At 36.9% G+C, this 21,663-nt stretch overlaps 1 protein-coding gene across 15 annotated transcripts in view; it reads right to left on the bottom strand.

Moving 5' to 3' along the window:
- Window positions 1–19,244, bottom strand: part of LOC144360032 (uncharacterized) — a 125,890-nt gene extending 106,646 nt beyond the window's left edge. For 3 of the 15 annotated variants that reach the window (XR_014927084.1, XR_014927085.1, XR_014927082.1), the window contains exons 1-2: window positions 18,482–19,234; window positions 4,158–4,227 (exon numbers count right to left, since the gene is read on the bottom strand). The gene's annotated coding sequence lies outside the window, so the exon portion shown is untranslated. Of the gene's footprint in view, window positions 1–4,157; window positions 4,228–16,823; window positions 17,049–18,481 lie in introns of all 15 variants that reach the window. The other 12 variants (XM_085493258.1, XM_085493257.1, XM_085493265.1 and 9 more) reach the window with 9 other exon arrangements.
- Window positions 19,245–21,663: the final 2,419 nt, after the last annotated feature.

Here is a 21,663-nt window from a genome sequence, read left to right as displayed (position 1 = left end):
TTTATGCTACCAAAGACGACTTCTTCATCATCAGGATTTGAATACTAGTTATTTCTATTGCACCAGACAGCACCCTCTGAGAGAAGGCAGTGTTCAGATTGATTAGGGGATTTGTATATTGCCCCCCCCCCACCCAAATATCACGCACTTTATCAGTAATTTGATTGGTTCGTGCATGCAATTTGAGACTATGATGTCACTGACTGACAATCTCCTAAGAAGCCAAAACACGGCTTGCTTGCTGTAATAACTGTTTGGAATAAGAAAAATTTTAGTGTTTTTGCAATGTACCAATACTATCAGACACTTGATCTGGACATCACATTTTCTAATTCTCCCAACCACAACCGATTTGTTTCTCCAACTGTACCATTTGCTGATCACTTGTGACATGTGTGATATCACATATAGAATTGCCGCAAAATTGTGCAGTAGTTTGCCAACAAACACCTACATGAAAGCTCTACATTATCATCTTTGACAGGGGAGATAAAAAGTTAAGAATACCATGCTTTAAACAGGATATTTTACTGAAGAAAATCAGTCAAAATATACCAACTCAGGTGAACTATTCTAAGAATTGGAATATGAAAAGTGAAGTACCATCTTGATAAGTAGAAGACTTCACCCCATGACTACTGAAACCAATCCATTAATCTCTTGTGACCCCAGGTTGGATCTGATAAAGAGAGTTTGTACAATGGAAAGTATGGACAACTTGGAATTCCTAACACACTAACAAAAAAGCAATTTGAAATAGTATTTATCGGTCTAGCAGAGGATAATTCTTGTACCATCCTACACGCTACACCATATGCTCCTCACTGGTCAAAGGTGATATACTTTCACCAACAAAAGCCTCACTAAGGACAGGATAACTGGGAAACTATTGAGACTGTTATGCTACCATTTTAAACCGGAATAAGAAGTACTGTCAGAGTGGAAACATATCAGATTGACCACTGTTACTCCAACACTATTTTCCCTGAAGAAAACACTACAATATCAATAAGGTCTTATGATGGACTCGTGTAAAAGGGTATACTGAGTAAAAATCACAAGAATTCTAGAAAAATTTGAACCTTATCACAAAACAAACAAGCAGCCTCTCGGCTGAGATAGCTCCGCTGTTAGCAATGCACATTTCAGTTAAAGAACTGAAGACATCATTAGAAAATGAACAATATGTATAGTATCAAAGCAATCGGACTTACAGTTTTTAACAAGAAGTCGAAAATATCACTTTTTACCAAAAATGACAAAAATATTCACCAAAATTAGAGAATTGAAGATATCATCACAAAATGAACAAATCTGAGAGAGGTCCACATGTAGTACCTATATATGTAATATCAAAGCAATCAGACTATTGGTTTTTTACAAGAAGTCGAAAATATCACTTTTTACCAAAAATGACAAAAATATTCACCAAAATTATAGAATCGAAGATATCATCACGAAATGAACAAATCTGAGAAAGGTCTACATGTAGTATCTAAATATGTAATATCAAAGCAATTGAACTTTTGGTTTTTAACAAGAAGTCGAAAATATCACTTTTTACCAAAAATTACAAAAATATTCACCAAAATTAGAGAATTGAAGATACCATCACAAAATGAACAAATCTGAGAGAGGTCCACATGTAGTACCTATATATGTAATATCAAAGCAATCAGACTATTGGTTTTTTACAAGAAGTCGAAAATATCACTTTTTACCAAAAATGACAAAAATATTCACCAAAATTATAAAATCGAAGATATCATCACGAAACGAACAAATCTGAGAAAGGTCTACATGTAGTATCTAAATATGTAATATCAAAGCAATTGAACTATTGGTTTTTAACAAGAAGTCGAAAATATCACTTTTTACCAAAAATTACAAAAATATTCACCAAAATTAGAGAATTGAAGACATCATCACAAAATGAACAAATCTGAGAGAGGTCCACATGTAGTACCTATATATGTAATATCAAAGCAATCGGACTTGTGGTTTTTAACAAGAAGTCGAAAATATCACTTTTTACCAAAAATTACAAAAATATTCACCAAAATTAGAGAATTGAAGATATCATCACGAAATGAACAAATCTGAGAGAGGTTCACATGTAGTACCTATATATGTAGTATCAAAGCAATTGGACTTGCGGTTTTTAACAAGAAGTCGAAAATATCACTTTTTACCAAAAATGATAAAAATATTCACCAAAATTAGAGAATTAAAGATATCATTACAAAATGAACAAATCTGAGAGAGGTCCACATGTAGTACCTATATATGTAATATCAAAGCAATTGCACTTGCGGTTTTTAACAAGAAGTCGAAAATATCACTTTTGACCAAAAATGACAAAAATATTCACCAAAATTATAGAATCGAAGATATCATCACGAAACGAACAAATCTGAGAAAGGTCTACATGTAGTATCTAAATATGTAATATCAAAGCAATTGAACTATTGGTTTTTAACAAGAAGTCGAAAATATCACTTTTTACCAAAAATTACAAAAATATTCACCAAAATTAGAGAATTGAAGATATCATCACGAAATGAACAAATCTGAGAGAGGTTCACATGTAGTACCTATATATGTAGTATCAAAGCAATTGGACTTGCGGTTTTTAACAAGAAGTCGAAAATATCACTTTTTACCAAAAATGATAAAAATATTCACCAAAATTAGAGAATTAAAGATATCATTACAAAATGAACAAATCTGAGAGAGGTCCACATGTAGTACCTATATATGTAATATCAAAGCAATTGCACTTGCGGTTTTTAACAAGAAGTCGAAAATATCACTTTTGACCAAAAATGACAAAAATATTCACCAAAATTAGAGAATTGAAGATATCAACATGAAATGAACAAACCTAAGAGAGGTCTACCCAAGGTACATATACACCAAGTATCAAAGCATTCAGGCTTGTAGTTTTCAAGAAGAAGTCAAAAAAGTAAAACATTGACACGGACGACGGACAGCGACGACGACGACGGACAATCACTCATATGATAAGCTCCGCTCGACAAAGTCGACAGCGGAGCTAAAAAGTGAAAGTGCCACAACAACCTAACATATGTTATGTTTAAATCTACTTGTTTACCATTGCTTAGAAACCATTGTACAATTACCTACCAACCCATCTACAAGGTTGGAAAAGTGGTGAGCAAAATTTTGTCATCAGAGTTTTTCTCACCAAATTAAATTGATACAAAGCCTTGCATCAATGTGTAAATACTGCATTCATGTGTATGCCTCACCCACTTACTGTGAATGAAAAAAACAACCCAAGCAGCAATATTCCAATATAAGCTCACAGTTGTGCTAACAAAGTAGTAATATTGATGTAAACTACCGGTATTACATTTGAACTATTGCTATTCTGTTAGTAAAACAGTGAGTTAAATTGCAATATTGCTGGTTGAGTTGTTTTTTTGTTCACAGTAAAACAAGGTTACAAACTAAGGGACAAGGACAAGAAGAGATATATAGAACTAAAAGTGATACAGTACCTTAATTCTCTTCAATGATGTAGTATTTATAATTCTGATAAGTCTTCTCTTTGAACGGTGGACCAATGCAGAATCACTCCACAAAGGTCAGTGGTGGGGATATATTTGCAAGACAACAGAATACAAGGAATAACCAATGGACACAATACCATTGACATGATCAGTTCTGTGGACTTGCAAATAACATTATGAGGTAGGTATCTACTTGTACACTAACAGAAATTAAATATTCAGTCCATGGACACCAGTATACAACTGAATTCAAACATTCTGTGGATGTACAAATAACATGGGACTATAGGGATCTATTTGCAAGTCAACAGAAACTAAATCAATCAGTCAATGGAAGCTGTACCATTGATATCTATCTCAGTTCTGTGGACTTGCGAATAACAAATAGAGATAGGGATTTACTACAACACACCAACATAAAATTAAAGGTTGAATTCAGATTATGGACTGTTGTTGTGCAAAATGTTAGAAATCTATTTACTCCACCAATACAAATGCAAGTAATATATTTTGTGACAAAATATATCACAGATATATTGGTGTACAAGTAAACTAGGGATCTAATCATGGGTGGGCATACACATTGGTGAATGCAGAAACAAACAACCAAATAGATCCTACCTGGATGAACATGTACAGTATCTTACATCACTATCTTCAAAGTACTGGTACACTCAGTACCTACAAAAGACTAAAATAAAACATTTGTTGTCATGATATATCATAATAAAAGATTAGGTTATGTGAGGATGGGATTGCAGAATTCTGTGGATTCACCAGTATACAGAATTACTACTTTGGATTTAATGGTGACTAAAATGCGTGTGTTTGTCTGATATGATGTACATGTATGTGTGAAGTTTAAACTTGATTGGCTCAGGCATATTGGAGAAGTGGATTTGGAACTTCATTCTTTAAAACAAAATGATCATTAGTCTGAAATTTTGAACCCAAGTGCATCAAGGTCCCATTATGTTCAATGTATGTACCAATTTGAACAGAATCTGCCCATGTATGACTGAGATCCAGTTCTGTAATGGTGAATATGTGTGATTTTGATACATTTTGGCTTTAAAATGGCTGCCATTCAGCCATCTTGAATCGGATAATGAAACAAATGCATGTGCATCTAATATGCATGTTCCTGGTTTGAATAAAATTGCCCTGTTCATCTCTGAGAAATGGTTTCAAAGACACATTTACAGACTTTGACTTTAAGATTTTAGATAAAATAGATCAATTTGACAAATTTGATTAAAATACAAAATACCACATCCAACAATATAACTACATGTATGAGTTTACATGTAGTACTTGTGTACAAACTTTCAACAGAATAAGGCAAAATATTAATGAAGAATCAGCACGGAAATTAATAAAAACAAAATTGCCACCACATGGCCATTTTTTGTATGAATCTGGAAAAAAACTATGACATGGACCTGTGAAATAATATGCATCATGGTTCTCCCCAGAAAAAATGCATAGCGCCGGGGCTAATTTGCATAATAATTTGCATATCATTTACATATATTTCCTTCATTGATTAACAGAACTTATTTACAATTATGAATATTAGTGAGCTCAGTCACAAGGCAAATATTTTTTTTAATGGAATCAGCACATTATGTTTCACAATTTAGAAGAGTTTGAAACATTCTCGAAATACAAATGCTGCAGACTAAAAACAAACGCAAATACATTATTGTTGCAATTTAATTGTTTTGTAAAACGTTGAAGGAAACGCATTCAAAACGTTAAGCCAGATTTATGTTCACGAATCTCATAATTTTATTCACTCCAAAAACATTCTCCTTCAAAAAATCGATCACGTAATTAATTGACGTATTGTTGTAATTTATTATTCGTACCATCAACTTCTAAAACGTTTACAATTACAGTAATGAGCGAACAAATAAAGCTTCAAAACGATCATCAAAGTTACGACGTGACATAACTTACTTGGCCATGTTATACACCAGTTATAGCAATAATTCCTCAACAAATTTTACTTCTTTTTTTTTGATATGAAATGTAAGTAAAATCAGACTTATTTTTATCGGGAGCGATTATTTTTGATCACTTGATCGCTTCGGTAAAAAAAAAACAGACCCGCCATGATGTTTGTGAAACATTAGCATGTGTCCTTTGACCCGATGGGTCAAGAATTCCATTAACCAATCAAAATGCCGCATGGTAATGCCGGTAGAACCCGAAGTTTTCCGAATGGTAGTGAGCATAAAAATTACATTGCGGAAGTAAAGCGATGTCGTAGCACGATGTGTTGGCATCGATTTCAATTGAAAACTGCATGACGGCTTTCGAAAGAGGTGATTTGCAATTTTTAAAAGGTAAATTAGGTCTTGAAAAAATAGTTTTTACATGATTCGCAATGATAACAGTTCAAATGTATTTTACCAAATCACGCAATAAACACGTTGTTTTTTTCTTGAGTAGCGTGAACTGATCGTGAACTCCGATTTGACCATGTTATATCGAGGTGGAATTGATTTTGAAATAATTTTAGCTTTAAATCTAAAGACTGTGTCTATCGCAGAAAGTATTTACTTACAAACAAAGAGGTGCTAATTCCACAAATTTGACTAGCCGCTACGTATCGTGCGTCTAGGTCTATTGTTTATAAATTATAATCCACGACTGGCAGGATGCGTGTCGGTCGGTACTTAATTATACCAACAATCAGACAATAGTCCTCGTCGGAAGCATTTCCGTGGTGGTCACTAATTTTGAGTGACGGTCGGGGCCGACCGGCGTGGCGAACAAAGCTTTTTCACATCTGATATTGGCATGTCAAATATGAAATCAAGCGCCGAGGTGGGAACACATAGCGCTGAGGTCCCAAGTGAAGCGCCGAGATTCACAGGTATAGCGCCGCGGACCTCGGCGCTAAAAAGCCCTGGGGAGAACCCTGTGCATGACTGTCATACAAAGTTTTAATCAAATCGTTATTCATCTCTGGAAAACGGTTCCAGATATATTGAACCATGTGAAATGAGCAAATTTGATGACTAAAATGGCTGTCAGTCAGCCATATTTGATCAAATGACAAAGATAATTAGTGTGCATGTATAAGTCACCATGAAATTTCTTGTGAAGACTGAATGATATTGGTTAAAGCATGGATGTTAAAACATGAATGAAACCAAAATTAATAGTCCCAGTTTTCAGACTTTATTCAAACAGGGACTAACAAGCAAGGCAGTGATGAATGCATACAGTGGGCACTAAACTGATCACAATAACACTTAGTGGATCATTCTTGGCATCTGCATGGCTGAAAATATGGCTGAATATCATGAAATATTTTTAAATGGTTTATCCATATTCAAATTACAATTGTAGATTAGCCCTGATCACTGATATTTCTGAATCATGTAATAGATGGTGCTTTGTGGATTGTCACTTTCATGGATGATGTTCCGCTATGGTGGAGACCACCTTCAATCCATCTCTGTAGTACATGGTGAATTTAGATATTTAAAATGAATTTTTGTTTATTGAGTGAAGGAATTGTGTAAAACATTACCAGACATGAACTGAATGTGCTCCTACATGTTAATGGGATGGATGGACGGACGGACGGACGGACGGACAGACGTACATAGGTACAACATTACCTTCTGGCCCACATAATAAAAATGATGCATTTTTGTTGTATGCTGAGAGTATTCTGTTATTATGAAATGTTACAGGGATGACAGAGTTGTCATGTTTTAACAATGTGATTCATAAAAATGTAATACTGACATTATTTGATTTACTATTTTGTTTTCTGAGTATTCATAGTATACTCATGAATGTATCTGTACAGAAAATTAAACAACTGTATCATTATAAACCTGATGTCTATATACTGGTGAAATACAAAAACAAAATTACAAGAACAGTGCTGCTAGACTGATGATGTGATTTCCTAACTACTACTGTAAGCTGTGATAAATAATCTCAGGCAGTATGTTCATATTAGTAATAATGTCAGGTCCAAACGCCTGGGGTTGTGATGTCAAGGGGTTCTACCGTCGAGGGGTCCGAACGACCTGATACCGTGTTATGTTCTCCAGACACTCAATTTTGGCAAAAAATCTACCATTTTGCTTGATAAGATCACGAATTTTGATTCAAAATTTACCTCAAGCGATTACGCCTAATATGATTGCAGACCCTTATTGTGTAATAATAAAGATAATTTATTGCATCCTTAGAAATACAGTGTTTCCATCAGTTTATAGCAACAAAAGTAAGATATTAAAAAAAAAAAATAACAAAATAACTATAGCAAATAATAAATGATAGATTTTAGTGTTTTGTTAAGTATCTTTCTCGTTTCTCATTAAGAACGAGCTGTGTATAAATTCTCCAACAAGTTTGATTACATTTGTGTTAGAATTTTTCATTAAGTATGTAAATTTCTGTTGGTCAGTTTTTGTTTCATCAGGAAACTGTATATTTGAGAATATATCCATTCGCAGTGTGTTATATTTTGGGCATTGGATGAGGAGATGCATTTCATCTTCTATGTCTGCTAAAGTACATTGTTTACAAATCCTGTTTTCCAAAGAAATTTTAGGTTGGGTATGTCTACCCTTTTCTATTGCTAGGCTGTGATTACTTGTTCGGAATCTAGAGACAGAAATTCTATGTTTTAGATTCAGTATAATTAAGTAACTTTCAAAGTTGTAGTTTGTTTTGAATTGAGTATATGTTCTCAACTTAGGTTTATCCATAATTGTCTCCTTCCAGAATTCAATATATTTTTGTTTAATATTGTTTCCTATTCTCTTTATATTTTGTTTTGTTGCATTCAATTTGTCATTGATATTCTTTATATCTAATGTGTTATCTTCCTTATTTAACTCTTTGTATATTGACATAATCCATGGGAGTTTGCAGTTTATCTGTTCATGGTATGCCTGTTTTGTTAAATTACATTCTGGAAGTTCTTTGATCCGTACCAAATACTTTATAAGATTTATTTTGATGTCTACTAGTAATGGTAGTTCACCTATTTCTGCTCTACAAGCTAGATTTGAGGAAAATTTATTCAATCCAAGCATTCTTTTACTAAATTTCAGATGGGTTTTCTCGATTGGTGTAATGTCCCATTTATTATTTTCTTGAATTTCGAAGCCCCATACATCTGATCCATATAATAGTATTGGTCTTATACATGTTTTGAATAGGTGTAACATTGTTTTGCAGTCAGTTTCTTTTGGCACAGAAGTCATCATTGCATATAAAGTTCTTGTGGCTTTGTCTGCCAAATTATTTCTTGTGTCGCTGAATTTACCATTCGCCTGTAATGATACCCCAAGGTAGTTGTATGAAAATACACAACTAATATTTTGACCTTGATATGTAAATTTTTCAGTATTTCTCAAGTATCCTTTTTTAAATATTACAATTTTACTTTTTGACATATTCACTTGGAGTTTCCAATTTTGGCAATATTTCTCCAAATTATTGATTGATCTCTGTAGACCTTTATTTGTTTCTGATATTAAAACTAGATCATCTGCATAAAACAGTGAGCTAATTTTGATGTTATTAAGTTGAACTTGATCTATGTCATTGTTTTGTATTGGACTACTAGTATTTAAGTCATTGACGTATAGATTGAAAAGCATTGGACTCATAACACATCCCTGTCTTACACCTGTGATAGTTTCAAATATCGGAGATATCTTATCACCGAAACGAATGCATGCCTTTGTATTCTGGTACATATTTTGAATTAATTTGTAGATATTTCCAGTAATACCATTATTTAGCAGTTTATAGAATAATCCTTCTCTCCACACTTTGTCAAACGCTTTTTTATAATCGATGAAGCAAGAATAATTTTTTTTGTTTTGTTTCAGATATTTATGAACTATTGTTTTTAAGACAAAAATGTGATCAGTTGTCCGGTACCCTTTTCTGAATCCTGCCTGATTGTTGTTTATGATATTCTTGCTTTCTATGAATTGGCATAGCCTAATATTTATTATTGTGCAAAATGTTTTGCCTATACAACTTGAAACTGCGACTCCCCTGTAATTATCTGGTTCAGATTTGTCTCCTTTTTTATAAATATGAGAAATTATACTGATATTCCATATATCTGGGTAAATAGCAGAATGTAATATATTATTAAATAATTTTTTCAGCGGTTTAATTAAATAATCTGAGCTGTCTTTCAATAATTCAGGGCAATACCCATCATATCCTGCTGCCTTTCTGGGTTTAAGTTTACTAATTGCTATTTTTATTTCCTTATCTGTTATTTCTTTGTTTAGTATGCATGAATTATTTATGTGTTCTATATTTTCGGTTGATTTAATTGTAGATGTCAAGTCATTTGGTAAATTTGTGTTTAAATTGTCGTTATTTAATTGTTTATAATATTTGATCCATTCTTCTGGTGAAATTGGGTTTGACCTATTTTTGTTTGAATCCCTAAGTTGGTTGATCAATTTCCAAAACTGTTGAGAATTTGCATTTTTTAAGTTTGCCAATTTTGTAACTAATGAATTTTGTTCTTGTAATCTCTTTTTCCTAACTAATTTCTTATATTTTTTTTTCTTGGCATAAAATATTTCTCTAACTTTAGCATCAAATGGGTACTTACTGAGTAAGCGTGCTGTGTTGGAGAGGTCCTTTTTAAGAATTACACATTCTCTATCATACCATTTCCTCCTATATTTTAGTTCAGTTTTCCTTTTATTAATGCTTCTTTTTCTTTTGAAAACCTGACTAGCGGAATTGTCAATTAATTTGTTAAAATCATTCACTACCTCATTTATTCCATTTTTATCCATAGCATAACTATTATTTAAGAAGCATTTGATCTGTTCCTGACTTGTTTTAGATGCTAATCTATCTTGATATTCAAATACTGATAGTTTGTCCCATATCCAGCTTCTGGGTTCATTGTTTAAATAATTATTGTCACTTGTCTCTGTTCGAATAATATCATTCACTGTAATTAGACAAGATATTTGGCAGTGATCAGATGTACATGTAAAGTCATGTACCTTGAAATATTTAATATTTTGAATTAGATCAGGGGATGCTATTGCATAATCTACAGTGCTCGCACCATTATAGTGATAACAGGTATAACTGCCTTTAGAATCCCCAGGTAAACGCCCATTCAATATTATAAGACCAGTACTTTTACACATTTCTATTAAAGATCTACCATGACTATTGACAGATGAATCACTATTGTTTCGTACTGACGTAATGTTATTTTCCTCATATAAATATGAAAATGGTATAAATGGGTTATTGTCATTGCCTATATGATCAGGGAGAAACCCTGTTCTGCTGTTCATGTCACCAAGTATAACAACATTGCCATGTTTGGAGAAGTTGCATATCTCATTTTGTAAATCATCAAAAAAGTCATGCTTGCAATATTTTGAAATTGCAGGTGGGTGGTATATAAAGCATAGATATATATCCTTTGTTACATTAAAGAAATCCTTTTGTAACTTACACCATATCATGTCATCAGAGTTGGTATTGACTATGCATTTTCTTGCAGTTTCTCATTTCGACCGGGATTTCGAAATTCAACGATAATTTATGCACGGTTTGATTTTCATTTTTTTTATTCCATTCTTTAGTGATTCAACTTAGGGAAGGTCAAACATCTTTCTGGGCGACAAGTTTACGAGAATTTCTCAATTATTATCCCCAAAACGCAAGCTTTTGTCATTAAAACGCCAAAACATGAGGTGCAAGTGTTTGCTGTTATGGTGGGGTCATGAACTTCAAGGCCAATGTCAAGCGAGTACATGGTGATGGCCTTGTTAATTTTTAACATGTTTTAAATTCAGTGTGATAATCCGGCCTGCCCAGTTTTAAAGGTCAATTGTAGGCGGGGCCATGGGGAGTCAGTCATAGGACATCACCAAGGGATTTGGTAGGGCTGCCCAATCAGGAACTAGCTTGGCAGCTTATTACCATAGGTAAATATACATTAATTTGTGGCGTCGTTTTCAATTTTGTAATCAGTGCAACTTCTGCAGTGCAGCTAGAAACATTGTATCTTTTCGCAAGTTTTTGCTCGTCGACGTGCTCAATGTTAGCCACCTGCCAAGTTGTGGCCATCGTCAGACTCGTCTTCCAAATACCACCGTATTATCAACTAGGCGCTGCAGAACTACGACGGTACGTACTGTACATTTTACGTGAAAGTAATCCACTTCTAGCAAGATTACCCGACTGTTCCGTTAGTTGCACCGATCGACCGTGTTTCTTCTGTGACAGTGAGGCGCAGACAATCGCAGTTGCGCAAGAATCTGACGAATTTGACGACTGTTACCTGGCACAATAGTTTCAATGGCAAATGATTCTCTGTCCGATATGTTTGGGGCCACTTTCACACCTTTCTCAGGGATGGAACGACCCGCCGCTACGAGCGACACACGCAGCGATCTGCCGCTAGATGTTCAACAATGGGCCGCCGTAAATAGCATCAGCAGTGAGTCTATGGCAAAGTTGTCGGCGAATAGTTTTACCAACATGCAGCTCATTCGTCTGATCGCCCGAGAAGACATTGATGCGATGGTTATTGAGCCTCTAGCCCAACGACGACTATTTATTTTTGCTATACAAAATCTTCGTCCGGCGGCATCGACAAATGGACAACTTCCGGCTATTAATCCGAACAACCAACAACAGCAGAGTCCATCCGGGAACCCACAGGTCAGCGCCACCAACGGCGAAGAATCCAATATGGCCGCCAGCTCTCAAAACGTCAACATTGGGGAGACGCCGTCGCTGCAACACTTGCTTATGGTCCCAGCAGCACAAGAAGCAGGACAATTTCGTCCGTTATTGAACATTGCACCAACTTTTAACACAAACTCTTTGTCAAATAACTTTTCAAATAACCCGTTTGCCACTAATGTTTCACGAACGGACCTGGACCCACTCGTCCGTATGCAAACGCGCAAAGGTGAGAAATTTTTCGACATTATTGATTTTGTACCCACCGCCGATACTCATGTTTCGGACCCGCAAGTGACTGGTTCGGGGGAGGACGGATCTCGCCTTGTTCTGGAAACGGGGCCCAAAAAGGGTCGCCTGGAAAATGTTACGCCATGCCAATGGATTGGGGCAAATGCCCGCATAATGTATGAATTAATTCAAACTGGCCTTTTGAAAAATAATAATGTTTTAAATTACCTGGCATATACGGATAAAATTTTCTTCATTAGCATGTCGCTATACTTGGCTTTCAGTACTGCAGTTTGATCGTCAATACCGGCAATTTCAAGCAACACACAAATTTCCATGGGGTACTGATATCCCCCATTTGGTTACTGTTTTTCTGCGAGAAAAGCAACAGTCTCTTCCCTCTACCCAGAAATGTGTAGGGTCATCAACGAAATCGGGGGTTTCTCTGGCTGCTAACCGTCCACCTGCCCCAATTGATAATCAGTCAGGTAAAGCAATCTGTCTGAATTTTAATAGGGGTAACTGCAAATTTCACAATTGCACTTATGCTCATGTATGTCTGGAACAAGGTTGCCGGAAAAACCACCCCAAAACACAGCATGGTGCAAACCTGGCTCAACTCTCAAAAAACTAGTTGCGCAGGGATTACCAGCTTCCCCTTTACCTCACTCACCATGCTCCATAATTGCATCTCCACTGAAAATTTCAGTGTGGCAGCACGAACTTCAAGAGGACCCTGATGCAGCATTTTTGCTTGAAGGAATCCATCAGGGTTTCCGCATCACGGATAAAAACTCTGTATTAAAAAATGTCCATATGGGCAATTATAAATCTGCTACCGGTGAGGCCAGGGGGAAGGTGGAATCCCAGATTTTGTCAGAATTAGCTGAGGGGAATTATGGCACTTCCCCCCACAAACCAACCATTGTCAGTGCCTTGGGGGCTATCCCCAAACCCAATTCGAATGACATCAGGCTGATCCATGACTGCAGTCAGCCACTAGGGTCAGCAGTCAATGACTATGCCTCTCATGAGCCATTCAGATATCAAACTATCGATGAGGCAACAAAGATGATCTCCAAGGGGAATTTTCTGGCCAAGGTTGACCTCAAGGCTGCCTACCGTTCTGTGCCCCTGCACCCCTCTAATTATTCGGCAACAGGACTGCAATGAACTTTTGCTGGGGACACAGAACCCACTTATCTTGTGGATAAACGTCTCCCATTCGGTGCCAAGCTATCGCCAGAAATTTTTCACAGATTGACACAGAGTGTATGGCGTATGATGGCTCGCCGTGGTTTTAATGCGATGGTGGTCTATCTAGATGATTTTCTCATCATCGCCCCTGACTACCAGTCATGTCAAGTCGCCCTTAACACCCTCCTGTCACTCCTACGACAGTTGGGTTTTAGTATTGCATGGGGGAAGGTTGTGGGGCCCACTCAAAAGCTTACCTTTCTCGGCATTGAAATTAATACAGTTGACTTAACTTTACAATTACCGACTCCAAAGCTGGAGGAATTTCGCATTATGCTGCTTGAATTCGCTAAACGCAAACGTGCAAGCCGCCGCCAATTAGAATCCCTAGCTGGGAAACTCGCTTGGGCATGTAGAGTCATCAAAGGAGGGAGAACTTTCCTCCGCCGCATTCTTGACCAACTGCATTCCCTCCACAAGCCTACTCACAGAGTTATCTTATCTAAGGAATTTGCCCTTGACATTGATTAGTGGCTGCGCTACCTGGCAGTTTTCAATGGTACCCACAAATTTATAGACCCTCGCCCTATTACCGATGTACATATAGATGCATCCAACCTTGCATCTGGTATTTACTATCGTGGTGATTGGCAATACACTGCATGGGCCCATGACTGGCCATCAGCGCACCCACTCCACATAAACCATAAAGAAGCCCTCTCAGTCCTGCTGGCAGCACGCCGGTGGGCACACAAGTGGCAAGATTGTACGGTTCACATTTACACTGACAGTCAGGTGGCCATGGCCAATATCAACAAAGGTACATCCCGCAATGCACTTGTCATGTCTGCACTCCGAGAACTGTTTTGGCTGTCACCCACAATTTCCACATACAGGCAAGCCATGTGCCAGGTAAAGATAACCATATCCCAGATGCCATCTCCAGGTTGCACCAATCAGGCCAGCCCACACGCCTCCACACTCTTTTTAGTGATATTGGACTAACTCTGTCTGACTTCCAGGCCTTTGTGTCCACTTTCCCAAATCACATGTCTCTCAGGGCTTATCGCTTGATTTCTTCCCAGATCCTGGCATCACACGACTGGAAAATGAACTGGACTTGGAAGTCGCCTTTTACCGAGGACAAACTTTTGCAATGGCAACCAAATCTACCTACCGTACCCACCGCAAGGCCTACCTATCCTTCTGCAATCAGTATGGGTATTCCCCAGTCCCAGTTGAACCTGTCGTATTAGGGAGGTATGCAGCCCACCTAGCCCGGCGTCTCTCCCATAGCTCCATCCGTCAGTATCTCAATATTGTCCGCCTGCTCCACGTTGAAGGCGGGTTGGCCAACCCTATCCCTGGTAACTTCCCACTTACCTGTATCTTGCGAGGTATAGCCCGAGTGAAAGGCACAGCAGTTCAGAGGAAGTTACCAATTACCCCGGACCTGCTTCTGGGCATCTGTGCTCAACTGGAGTTGACATGTCCTGCTGACATTGTTTTTTGGGCCATTTGTTTGACACTGTTTTTTGGACTCCTGCGGAAGTCCAACGTGCTCCCCACATCCATGTCACAGTTTGATGGCTCCCCTCATCTCAAGCGGGGGGATTTCTTGGTTTTCCCATGGGGTCTAGCAGTAGTCATTCGGTGGTCCAAAACGATACAGACCAAGGATCGTCAATTGCTTTTACCCCTCCCAGTGCTTAAGGGTCACCCCCTCTGCCCGGTATCAGCCATTGTCGCCGCCTTCAGGGCTTCACCCTCGCCATCCACGGGCCCAGCGTTTGTCCTCCCCTGCAACTCTCCTAGGCCACGTCCTGTTCCATGCCCCTTGTTTGTGAAGCGTTTGTCATTGCTGTTGCGGCCATTGGTTCCGAATGCTGACCTCTATTCTACTCACAGTTTTCGCCGTGGGGGGGCCTCTTGGGCCCTTGACCGTGGTATCCCGGCTGAGTTGATTCGTCTGTTAGGCGACTGGAAAAGTGATGCTTTTCGTAGTTATCTGCACCCGTCACTCCCTCTCCGTCTACAGACGATCCAGGGGTTTGCTGCGGGCCTCCCTTCCGTTCGCCCCTAGGTTCCTACCCTACAAGTGTCTTGGGTCTTTGGGGACTTTAGTTTCATAGTGTTTTATGGTTTGTAGTTGTAGTTTGCCAGTACCCTCCCAAGGTCAGCTACCTCATTTGCATTTGTATTTGCTCATTTGCATATCAATGGGAGGGGCTGGGTTTTATAGCTTATAGTGTTGTAGTTAAATAAATTCTACCCCCTATTGGATCCAAGACACTTGTGTGTGTGTTTCTTTCTGACAATCCCTGCCCCTTGCTGCCTGCTATGGTCAAACTGAATTTAAGGCCTTGTTAATTTTTAACATGTTTTAAATTCAGTGTGATAATCCGGCCTGCCCAGTTTTAAAGGTCAATTGTAGGCGGGGCCATGGGGAGTCAGTCATAGGACATCACCAAGGGATTTGGTAGGGCTGCCCAATCAGGAACTAGCTTGGCAGCTTATTACCATAGGTAAATATACATTAATTTGTGGCGTCGTTTTCAATTTTGTAATCAGTGCAACTTCTGCAGTGCAGCTAGAAACATTGTATCTTTTCACAAGTTTTTCCCCACCCAGCCCACCCTTTTGTTTTTTGCCAAGTTTTCGGGGAGCACCTTTAAGCTTTTTTCTTGACTTGTAACCATTGTTTTTTTTAGTATTAGTGCTTTGACAGTTTTCTTTTGCTTAGTTTAACTTTATTTTAATTTAAGCTTGTGCTTGTTTTATTTAATTTTGATTGTTGTCATCGCTTCAACCCATTTCACTTGCTTTATCCAGGGGGACTTTAGTTTCATAGTGTTTTATGGTTTGTAGTTGTAGTTTGCCAGTACCCTCCCAAGGTCAGCTACCTCATTTGCATTTGTATTTGCTCATTTGCATATCAATGGGAGGGGCTGGGTTTTATAGCTTATAGTGTTGTAGTTAAATAAATTCTACCCCCTATTGGATCCAAGACACTTGTGTGTGTGTTTCTTTCTGACAATCCCTGCCCCTTGCTGCCTGCTATGGTCAAACTGAATTTAACAAAAAATTAATGAAATTGTGCGGCATATTTTAAAAACTCACCGGTAATGGTACCGACACATCCGTTCTTTACTGCATAGACTTCATTCATACAATTCAGTCATACTCACCAATACCCGCTTTATAAAAATAGAATCCCAGCATCAACGTTTTCACTTTGTGGACGATTCCACTGCTGTACTGCGCATGCGTTTCCTCTGTCGTACTTTCTCGTGATTCTTGAAGTTGACTAACACCAAAACAACTACTTATCCTGTAAATATCTCACTGTATCAGAACAAAGTCTTGACAGTTATTAATAAATATAATAGCATGTTCATGTGAGTATGTGAACAAAAAAGAAATGTTTTGAATGAACAGATGGACGCTAGTGAAATTTCTCCCTCTCTCTCTCGGTCACTGAATTACTTTCGTTTTTAACACAAAACATTTCCAGTAAAACTCGGAGTGGGCTTCATGGAAGTTAAATACAAGTGAGAAATCGTTAGATTTGTATTATAATTGTATGTCTTAGGGTGAATGAACACGTGTTGCCTTTCCATATAGTCAACTTTTATGATTGTTATTGATTTATTTATGGTTTAGCAGGCTAACCAACCAACCATGCAAGTAATGTAAATTTCATGGAGGCATGAATTTTTTTTTATATTATATAATATTTATAAATGATTTATAAATGATGGTTGAAAACAACAAAATCAGAGACTGGCGTCATGTTTGATCAACTATGAGTGCTAAACAATGACCAGTTATTATCAATTATTTCCTAATATAATAAGATTTAATAAAATCTTGGCAATGATACAGCCGGCAAGTTTCCCTAAGTTTCGTCAATTATTTTTTTGAATAATCTTTGAATTATCTAAATGCAACAGAAATTGACGTCACCAAATCTGATTAAAATATGATTTATTGTACGCGTGAATTTAATTTAATTATATATTTAATATTTACTATATATTTTTATTATTTTGCTTTTTTTTAATTATTATTACGTACATTTTATTTGTAATAAAACTGCCAGCAAATAAATAATAAATTCAAATAAAATAAAGTAAAATAAAGTGTAGGATATAAATAAATATAACAATTTAACATATGAAAAATAAAACTTTGATCTTATTTTAATCAGATTGGTTACATTCCCAAATGAACACCAAACACAGATGAGAGAAGTACAGAAATGTTAAAGAAAATAATCAGACGTATGAATTCGATTATAGACTGTACTTCTATAAAATTGAAGTAATCCATATCATTTCATAATGGTTATAGCTTTTTTAAATGTTTAGTCACGTGTTTTTATTTACCCAAGAATTCAATGGTTTATATTGACCCAGTGGCTTACATTCTGTCTGTGGCCTTGGGACGCTCGTGAGAGTCTGTCTGCGCACGGAGATAAACACGGATATTTATTTTCTCTCCATGGTCCGTGGAAAAAATAACGTTAAAAATTACGAAAACAAATCTATTTTCTAAACTGTTAATATAAGTCCATGCTTATATCCAAGTTGTCAATCTATCGTAACTGATCTGAAATGTCCCCGTCAACATTACAACTTCCTTTCACAGTGAAATGGACACACATTGACTAGTTAATAAATTAAAGGATAAATAATGGGAGACAGATTCCAAATAAACACACAATGTAACATATCACAGTCCCTTCAAATAGAGAGACTGTGTCCACATGTACTTACAGTGGATACAAGGTTGTCAAATTTCCTTTCACGTCATAATTACGTCACTAACTGCAGCGGACACTCGATAAAAAATGTAGGACATACCACCATTATATAAGTTTACCATCGATACCGGAATATGTAACTCATCCTAGAGCAGTGCCAAGCAACAACACGTGCTAGCTTAGCCCTGAGTACAGTCCTGTAGGTTGGCCTCCTTCCGCTGATCATTCGGCCCCCACAGTCCTGAGAAGTCGCATAGAGCAGGGATTCGACACTATTGTGAAGGAATGTATTGGGCGATTTAAGAGGCATTCAGCTTTGCTGTTAAAAAAATAAGCAGGTCGTCACGTCTAACTATTCTGAATGCCTTAACTGGAAGTGAAATTACATAAGATTTCCCACTCTAGTCGATCAAATCGACATTTTCCAACGTCAACCGAAAGTATACGCCGCCATCTTGTTCTTGACGTATTGATAAACAAAACGTTGTTTCGTTGCGTAAAACTAGTTTTTGCCAACGTTCCAGTGCTGTAGGTTCGTTTTTCGGCCACAAAAAGGGTATTTGTGATCGCTGGATTTGATCGATAGATGTTTTAGCTGGTTACAATCATGTAAACTGCAGAACGGTTCTCCGCCATAAATTTGTAGGCGGGTGTCGAATCCCCGGTCTATGCGACTTCTCAGGACTGTGGGGGCCGAATGATCAGCGGAAGGAGGCCAACCTACAGGACTGTACTCAGGGCTAGTGCTGGCTATGAAGGATTGCTCTGTTCAGTATTTGCTATGACCTGGATTAGTAAAACTGTCAAACCTTGCCGCTTGGTGGCGTGCTACATAAAAATTGCACCACGACTTCGAAAACTCGTTGGGACTGGGATTTAGGCTGGAAAGAAAAAAAAACTTTAACTGAATATTGTAAAAAAGTTGGAAAAAAGTAAATTAAAAAAATATCGCGGGAATAAGTTGACGTAGCAACGAAGATTCCTCACGGGATATTGTAGAATATTTAGTCCCATATTTTCCCCATCTGTACTTACCGGATGAATATTGCGGGTAGGGACAAAGACTGTAAAATACTGTAAAAATCCACGTCGGGATGATTGTCCGTGAAAGTAAAAAATATGCAGATATGTCCGTTTTAAATTCGTAGATACGAGAATATATCCGATTTAAATCAAAATTAACGATTTAAATCCAAATGGATGCCTGGAATATCAGTACATACGAATGTCTCTGAGTTGTCCTAACAACGTTTTCTTGTTGGAGCCCCTGGACGTAGAGAGATAATATTACCCCTGATATATCCTAAGAACGAAGGAGATAATATTACCCCTGATATATCCTAAGAACGAAAGAGATAATATTATCCCTGATATATCCTAAGAACGAAGGAGATAATATTATCCCTGAGTTGTCCCATTAACAGCGACAGTAATGGGAAATCGTCTAGTGATTTTTAAAATCTTGGCAATTGTTGGTCAAATTGTGCTGTTTTGATTATTTTCGCATTTTCTGCTGATGAAGGAAATTATTCGTTGACAAATAATTCCATGTTGCTAGAAAGTACTGTTCACACTGAAATATTAATGTTCATATCTAAAGTGCCACAAACTTAATAACCTGGTGACTACATATTCTGACAAGTTCGATTATATTTGTGTACAGTGCAATAATATTACGAGGTTAATTTTATTCAAATTAATTCGCTCCATCCTAGTGTTTTGGCAAATGACTACTGTATTACATGTATGGAAGTGTAAATTTGATAGTCACATGACCTGTGTCGTTAAAATTAACAATTATTATATATTCCAGTTTTCTGTAGATGTTGTGTTATTGTGAATAAATTATTGTAGATATATGAATCATGTTGAATCATAAAACTTGTATTTCGATGAAATTATTTTGCTACTCCATCATGACAAGAATTAGGTACGTATTCTAGATAGAGTATATCAGTTGTTTGTAATTTAACCATGTATCGTTTTCGTAGTTCAGTTTTTCGTGGAAGTTTTGTGTTTTAAATACGTACTGATTGCCTGACATTTACTTAATTCGTGTATGCCAGCTTGAGCAGGCGCCATTATTTAAATCGTAGCTTTATTATTGATTATAATCAGTTTTGATATTCAAGTTGGTCAATTCGTTTATTAAAAGATGCAACCAAGCCGTCATTGACAGTTACGGTCACTTTGATCTGGGGTGTTCTTAAAAGCCTGAAACTATACAGAGGCTTATCATTTTACTGAAGGTCAACATGATTCACGCTTAGATTTTCCTAAAATATTTGTTACGTCTAATGTGAACCAGTCATCGTCAAGAAAGTAACAATTTCCATAGCATTGTGGACATGTTTCATAGACTCATATATACCTCTGAGACTCGTTTTCTGTGTAGAATGTTTGGTCGAGCCACAAAATGCAGAGACGACTGAAATGTTGGGATAATCTCACGCTTGTAGCAAAGTTAAAAACAGTAAAAACAGTGTGTGCTATGGCATGAATTGTGATAAGCTAAATTTTCTGTTTGTTATGTTTATTAAAAGACAATCTGTATGCCCGCGGTCATTTCACTGATGACTGACGCAATTATTCCCATGATTCTCTGTATTTGGCTCACAATATAGTGGGAGGAGGGATAATACCTCAATATAGATTTAAACATTCACAAAAATATTTCGGCCTGTACACAAAGTCCCTCCTATCAGGTACAACAAGTAGAAAGTACTCTCAGTCTTAATTATTACTATCCAGCAACCGTGTAATGGTGCCCTTCAGTAAACGTATTTCGACAGGCGATCAGGATACAAAAAACTCACGGACGTGAAAACCAAATTACATACTAGTATACACGCTGTTCCGTAAACGATCAGCTGTCATTTACTATCGTGGAATACCGTATATACACAATCAAAAAATCTTGTATCCGTTATTAAACATTAATAAAATGAAGTAAATTGAGATAATTAAGTAGGACGAAAATAGTTTAAAATATACTTCGCCGTCATTATGCCAGCTCAAAATTTGAAGTAATTAAAGTTTCGGATTTTCGTCTAAAACCCAATACAAGTAGTTGAACACATTTTAAATATGGATTTGAAAAAGTGGTCAAACATAGAAACATGCTAGAATATTACGTCACAAATCAAACGCTACACGCTATAGCCGTTATTTACCACGGAATGTGTATGGTGTGCG

The sequence above is a fragment of the Saccoglossus kowalevskii genome, chromosome 18, assembly GCF_978046115.1.
Source record: "Saccoglossus kowalevskii chromosome 18, keSacKowa6.1, whole genome shotgun sequence".
In the NCBI taxonomy this organism is placed as follows: domain Eukaryota; kingdom Metazoa; phylum Hemichordata; class Enteropneusta; family Harrimaniidae; genus Saccoglossus; species Saccoglossus kowalevskii.
The sequence above is the reverse complement of the archived record's forward strand: the minus strand, read 5'-3'. Positions and strand labels throughout refer to the sequence as shown.